Here is a 7,088-nt window from a genome sequence, read left to right on the forward strand (position 1 = left end):
CGGGAAGATTTTTAGCATGGGTGGGACTGCTGTACAATGACCTTGTCAGCAAAATCATTGTAAATGGGCATTTAACAAAAGCAGTAAATATCTGCAGTGGCGTCCGTCAAGGGTGTCCGTTATCCCCACTCCTGTATGTGGTTTGTATTGAACCACTGGCACAGCTCTTGAGAAGGGATAAATGGATTACAGGTTTTAAAATTCCGGGGGGTTTAACAGCATCTTGTGTTTTATATATGGACGACGTTACCCTTTTAACGACAGACCTCACCTCGGCCCGAAGAGCTATGGATTTGACCGATTTCTACGGTCGGGCCTCGGGAGCCAGATTAAACCGAAAAAAGTCCGAGGCCCAGCTCTTCGGGCCGTGGGGTAACGTCGTCACAGAGGGACTAGAGCTGACTTTTAAGGAAAATGATTTTAAAATTTTAGGGGTAACATTTGACAAAGAGGGTGGGGGAGGGCAAAATTGGAACGACATTTTAACAAAGGTAAACCAAAAGTTGGGATTCTGGGGGTTACGAAAATTAACAATGGAGGGTAAAATTTTGATTTTTAAATCCGTAATTTTACCACTCATTTTACTTGTTTCTTCTGTTTTTAGTCCACCAAGACGTTTTATCAGGAAGTTGGAAAGGGCGGTGTTTTATTTCCTGTGGGGATCCAAGTGGGAGCGCCTAAGAAGAACAGAGTTAAAGAAAAAGCCCGAACATGGTGGAAAAGGCCTCCCGGATCCCCACCTGTTTTTAGGCAGCCGCTTCACCGCCCTGCATTTTAGTTACGCGTTGACCCCATCCAGAGAAAACAAGACGGCTGCCATGACTCGCTTCTGGATGGGGTCCTACCTGAGAACCCTGAAAGTTTTAGCAGTGGACCTTAAGTACCCAGTGTCTTTTAATTTACCTAGGGAGTATGATTTTATAAAGAAATTTTTAAAGAAGTATGTTTTAGAGACTAACGATGTCACCATTTTAACTAACCACAAGGCTCTCATTTCTCTTGTGCAGGATCGAGAGACGGTGAGTCGGGTCCCGGGCCTCACATTATGTGAGGCCCAACAAGTGTGGAGGAACGCGGCCCACCCAGCTCTCCAGAACGGACACAAGGACCTGTTGTGGATGGTGGCACATGAGATCCTCCCGGTCAGGGCGGTTATGCACTCCAGAGGCATGGCCAGAAACCCCGTCTGCCCACGGCCTGGGTGTGGATGCCCAGAGACCGTGCGGCACCTGCTCTGGGAGTGCGGCGCTGCGCGGGACCTGTGGGCCAGGACCGGCCCCCTGTATCATCAGTACCTGCCGGCGGGGAGGGCCCAGATGGACTACCACCTTATCATCCATGGGGTGGGCCAGGGCGTGAAAGACATGACAAAACAGGACTTTACATCGCTCTGGCTCACCCTGACCGCCATCAAGGATGCCATCTGGGTCACAAGAAACCTGCTGGTGGGGAAGCAGGTCACGGTACCCCTGCAAGGGACAAAGGGACTGATAACAACCACGCTACAGGGGTACCGGACCTTGACAAGAGGCCAAGGGGGCCGGGGTCGCACGGAGGAGGTCCCGGCCGCCACCGTACCTGGCCGCCCGTAGATGCACCCTCACCACTCTGGCTACGGGAACAGCGGGCCAGCAGGCCAGAGGAGGGGGATCTCCGCTATGCCCTTGAAACACAGGGGCTGTGACCGTCCTGGAGAGTTGGTGTGAATGGACTCTTTTGGTATGACTCACCCTCGATCCTGGACAAAGAAATGATTTTATTTCTTTGGATTGCGTCTACTCTTTTATATCGTTTTTACTGGACCGGTTTTATTGCCTTTATCAACGCAGCGCCTGGACTCTCTCTTTCTTTTTTTGACATAACACACGCACACACAAAAGACTTTTGCAAAACATACACTTTTATTTCTTCCAAAAAAACCCACGTTTTTAAAGGAAAATGTTATGCTTATTGTCTGTGTTTTATTGTCTTTTAAAGTGTGCTAAAATGTTTTAACATGTGTTTTCTGTTTTAGCCCCTTTAAGTCCAGTGTTTAGTTAAAATGGTGATTAGCCAACAAGTTTTAGGCCAGTTTTATTTGTCTATGTTTTTAGTTTTTAGCCTTTATTTTATTGAACAGCCTTGTTTTTACTCCATTGTATGTTGTTTGTTTTTTTAAAAACACGTCTTTTATTCAAACACCATTGATTTGTACGTTCACACAATAGCACTTTTTAAATTTATACTGTATTTTATTGCATTTATTTATTTATTCTGTAAGTTTTATATTCAAAAGAAAATATGTGAAACGACAAAAGATTAAGATGTGTTTTTAGGATGGAGATTTTATGTAAAAATTGTCAAACGCTGTCAATAAATTTTTTTCGTAAGAAAAATCTGTTCTTATCAGTTTAATATCTGATACGTGCCCTACCCGGGCACTATATATTAAATTGATTTTTGCAGCTGGGAGATGGGTTAGGGGCTTGCTCCACCCACTCCACGCATCGACCTGGTATTGCAGTACCTCCGGGAACGGTGCACTCATTAAGCGGTGAACAGCAGAACTAGATTGCATGAAATTTAACATAACGTTAGATTGAATGTAGGGACTTGCGCTTCTTTGCGATTAGGTATCTGTCTTATGCGCTCGTTTAGACAGTGAGCATGAACAACCCTCTTGGCAGGATCCTCTTATTCTAGTCCATGAGCCACGATGCACATATTGCAACTCAGGGAGGAAAAAAAAATAAATAAAAAAAATCCATCCAAAATTCCCAATCAGGACCTAAGTCTGACCTGGGGGATGGTGGGTCCAGAGAGCTGTGGAGAGGATAATTCCCAATCAGGACCCAAGTCTGACCTGGGGGATGGTGGGTCCAGAGAGCTGTGCAGAGGATTTGAAAAATGGCAAAGCATGAAACCCCCGCTCCTGTCGCATTCACCCAGGGTCCAAAGCGCCGGGCCGGGGCCCCAACTCCCAGCCTACGTGTGGGGACGTCCCGCGCCTAGAGGTACATGCCCCTTTGGGGCACCAGCGGCACGCAAGGCTGGCACCTGCGGTTAACCAAGTCAATGTTCCCGGGCTTAAGTTTGGGCTACCCGGGCACTGCTGGAGAACAGGTGTTCCTCCAGGGTCCCCCACAGGGCAGGTGCTTGCCCCCAGAGAGGGTGAAGATTACCCAGCCAGAGTCAAGGCCAGTGCGGGCAAGGAAAAACGCTCCGGAAAGGGGGGCCCTTAGGAGCTTAAGCGTATCCCCGGGAAAGGGTGACTGATTTCCGGCCAAGCTGGATTGGAAGAAAGGCTCTGGAAGTCCTTCCCATGGAAGGGTCCCTTAAGAGCTGGGTCTGACCCTAAAAAAGGTGATGGTTTCCCGCTAATTGTGGCCATGGAAGTCCTTCCAGGGCGCTTTTGAGAGCTAAAACACACCCCAGAAAGAGTGACCGATTCCTGCTGATTATGGTGGCTCAAGTGGGCATGGAAGAATCGCCCTGGAAGTCCTTCCCACTGGTCCCTTGAGTAGCCGAAGCTGCCCCAGAAAGGGTGACTGATTGCCGCTTGTGGAGGCATCTCGTTTGGGCTTGGAAGAAACGCCCTGGAGGTCTGTTCTTGGGGCCCTTCCAGAGGTCTAGCTGCCCCAGAAAGAGTGACTGATTCCCGCCTATTGTGGCAGCTCGTTTGGGCTTGGAAGAAACGCCCTGGAGGTCTTGTTCTTGGGGTCCTTCAAGAGGTCTAGCTGCCCCAGAAAGAGTGACTGATTCCCGCCTATTGTGGCAGTTGCTGGCAGCTTGTTTTGGCATTCAAGAAACCCTCCATAAGTCTTACCCAGGGGTCCCTTTGGAGCTGAAGCTGCCCCAGACAGGGTGACTGACTCCCGCTTATTGTGGCAGCTCAATTGGGCATGGAAGAAACGCCCTGGAGGTCTTGTTCTTGGGGCCCTTCAAGAGCTCAAGCTGCCCCAGAAAGAGTGACTGATTCCTGCCAGTTGCTGGCAGCTCGTTTTGGCATTCAAGAAACCCTCCGCAAGTCTTACCCAGGGGTCCCTTTAGAGCTGAAGCTGCCCCAGAAAGAGTGACTCCTTCCCCGCTGACTGTGGTGGCTCAAGTGGGCATGGAAGAATCACCCTGGACGTCCTTCCCAATGGTCCCTTGGGCAGCTGAAGCTGCCCCAGACAGGGTGACTGATTCCTGCTAGTTGGGGCAGCACGTTTGGGCATGGAAGAAACGCCCTGGAGGTCTGTTCTTGGGGCCCTTCCAGAGGTCTAGCTGCCCCAGAAAGAGTGACTGATTCCCGCCTATTGTGGCAGCTCGTTTGGGCTTGGAAGAAACGCCCTGGAGGTCTTGTTCTTGGGGTCCTTCAAGAGCTCAAGCTGCCCCAGAAAGAGTGACTGATTCCTGCCAGTTGCTGGCAGCTCGTTTTGGCATTCAAGAAACCCTCCACAAGTCTTACCCAGGGGTCCCTTTAGAGCTGAAGCTGAACCCGGAAAGAGTGACTCCTTCCCCGCTGACTGTGGTGGCTCAAGTGGGCATGGAAGAATCACCCTGGAGGTCCTTCCCAGGGGTCCCTTAAGTAGCTGAGGCTGCCCCAGAAAGAGTGACTGATTCCTGCCAGTTGGGGCAGCTCCTTTGGGCATGGAAGAAATGCCCTGGAGGTCTTTTCTTGGGGTCCTTCAAGAGCTCAAGCTGCCCCGGAAAGAGTGACTGATTCCTGCCAATTGCTGGCAGCTCGTTCGGGCATGGAAGAAATGCCCTGGAGGTATTCTCTTGGGCTCCTTCAAGAGATCAAGCTGCCCCGGAAAGAGTGACATATTCCTGCCAGTTGCTGGCAGCTCGTTAGGGCATTCAAGAAACCCTCTGGAAGTCTTTCCCAGGGGTCCATTTTGAGCTGAAGCCGCCCCCGGAAAGAGTGACTGATTCCCCGCCGACTGTGGTGGCTCAAGTGGGCATGGAAGAAACACCCTGGAGGTCTTTTCTTGGGCTACTTCAAGAGCTCAAGCTGTCCCAGAAAGAGTGACTGATCCCTGCCAGGAGCTGGCAGCTCGCGTGGGCGTTCAAGAAGCCCCCTGGAAGTCTTTTTCCAGGGTTCCCTTCAGAGCTGAAGCTGCCCCCGGAAAGAGTGGCTGGTTCCTGCCAATTGCTGGCAGCTCGTTCGGGCACGCAAGAAACTCTCTGGAGGTCTTTCCCAGGGTTCCCTTTAGAGCTGAAGCTGCCCCAAAAAGAGTGACTGATTCCCGCTGATTGTGGTGGCTCAAGTGGGCATGAAAGAATCACCCTGGAGGTCCTTCCCAATGGTCCCTTAAGTAGCTGAAGCTACCCCACAAAGAGTGACTGATTCCTGCTAGTTGGGGCAGCTCCTTTGGGCATGGAAGAAATGCCCTGGAGGTCTTTTCTTGGGGTCCTTCAAGAGCTCAAGCTGCCCCAGAAAGAGTGACTGATTCCTGCCAGTTGCTGGCAGCTCGTTTTGGCATTCAAGAAACCCTCCGCAAGTCTTACCCAGGGGTCCCTTTAGAGCTGAAGCTGCCCCAGAAAGAGTGACTCCTTCCCCGCTGACTGTGGTGGCTCAAGTGGGCATGGAAGAATCACCCTGGAGGTCCTTCCCAGGGGGTCCCTTAAGTAGCTGAGGCTGCCCCAGAAAGAGTGACTGATTCCTGCTAGTTGGGGCAGCTCGTTTGGGATTGGAAGAAATGCCCTGGATGTCTTTTCTTGGGCTCCTTCAAGAGCTCAAGCTGCCCCAGAAGGAGTGACTGATGTGGTGGCTCACGCGGGCATGGAAGAAATGCCATGCAAGTCCTTTCCAGGGGTTCCTTTAGAGCTGGAGCTGCCCCAAAAAAGAGTCACTGATTCCCGCTGACTGTGGTGGCTCATACGGGCATGGAAGAAACGCCCTGGAAGTCTTTTCCCAAGGCTCAAGCAGGTAAAGGAAGACAGGTTGATCTCCGAGGCCGGCCCAGACAAAATCCTGGTCTGGACTTCTGAAGGGGGGATGGCAACTACACTGACTTGGTCGGAAAAGTCTCTCAAACAGGGGCTTTTCAAGTACCCTCATTGGGCACCAGCGGCCCATAGTCACGTCTCTTTGCCGTATTCAAGCTTGGAGTTTGTTTTTGGTCACCAACGGCTCTTAGTTAAGCCTAAAATGTTATGTCTGTCTGTCTGTCAGCAAATGTGCTGGAGGTTTAAGGGTTAAAAATTAGTACCTGTTATGCTTGCCGACATTGTATTATTTGTGGCGTAGATTGCGGCTCCTACTGCTGACAGTTTGTGGGTATCGCTTCTCGGCCTTTTGGCTAAGATCAAGTGTAGTATCTGTTCTTATCAGTTTAATATCTGATACGTGCCCTACCCGGGCACTATATATTAAATTGATTTTTGCAGCTGGGAGATGGGTTAGGGGCTTGCTCCACCCACTCCACGCATCGACCTGGTATTGCAGTACCTCCGGGAACGGTGCACTCATTAAGCGGTGAACAGCAGAACTAGATTGCATGAAATTTAACATAACGTTAGATTGAATGTAGGGACTTGCGCTTCTTTGCGATTAGGTATCTGTCTTATGCGCTCGTTTAGACAGTGAGCATGAACAACCCTCTTGGCAGGATCCTCTTATTCTAGTCCATGAGCCACGATGCACATATTGCAACTCAGGGAGGAAAAAAAAATAAATAAAAAAAATCCATCCAAAATTCCCAATCAGGACCTAAGTCTGACCTGGGGGATGGTGGGTCCAGAGAGCTGTGGAGAGGATAATTCCCAATCAGGACCCAAGTCTGACCTGGGGGATGGTGGGTCCAGAGAGCTGTGGCGAGGATAATTCCCAATCAGGACCCAAGTCTGACCTGGGGGATGGTGGGTCCAGAGAGCTGTGCAGAGGATTTGAAAAATGGCAAAGTATGAAACCCCCCGCTCCTGTCGCATTCACCCAGGGTCCAAAGCGCCGGGCCGGGGCCCCAACTCCCAGCCTACGAGTGGGGACGTCCCGCGCCTAGAGGTACATGCCCTTTGGGGCACCAGCGGCACGCAAGGCTGGCACCTGCGGTTAACCAAGTCAATGTTCCCGGGCTTAAGTTTGGGCTACCCGGGCACTGCTGGAGAACAGGTGTTCCTCCAGG

The 7,088-nt window shown here is 50.9% G+C and overlaps 1 non-coding gene and 1 pseudogene across 1 annotated transcript; both read left to right on the forward strand.

Moving 5' to 3' along the window:
• Window positions 1-2,352: 2,352 nt before the first annotated feature.
• LOC141379432 (U2 spliceosomal RNA) lies at window positions 2,353-2,528 on the forward strand (annotated as a pseudogene).
• Window positions 2,529-6,246: 3,718 nt separating this feature from the next.
• On the forward strand, window positions 6,247-6,437 carry LOC141379385 (U2 spliceosomal RNA). The gene has a single exon (XR_012395979.1). It is a non-coding gene; the product is annotated as a U2 spliceosomal RNA (small nuclear RNA).
• Window positions 6,438-7,088: the final 651 nt, after the last annotated feature.

Source organism: Danio rerio, chromosome 2 (assembly GCF_049306965.1).
Source record: "Danio rerio strain Tuebingen ecotype United States chromosome 2, GRCz12tu, whole genome shotgun sequence".
Taxonomy (NCBI): Eukaryota; Metazoa; Chordata; class Actinopteri; order Cypriniformes; family Danionidae; genus Danio; species Danio rerio.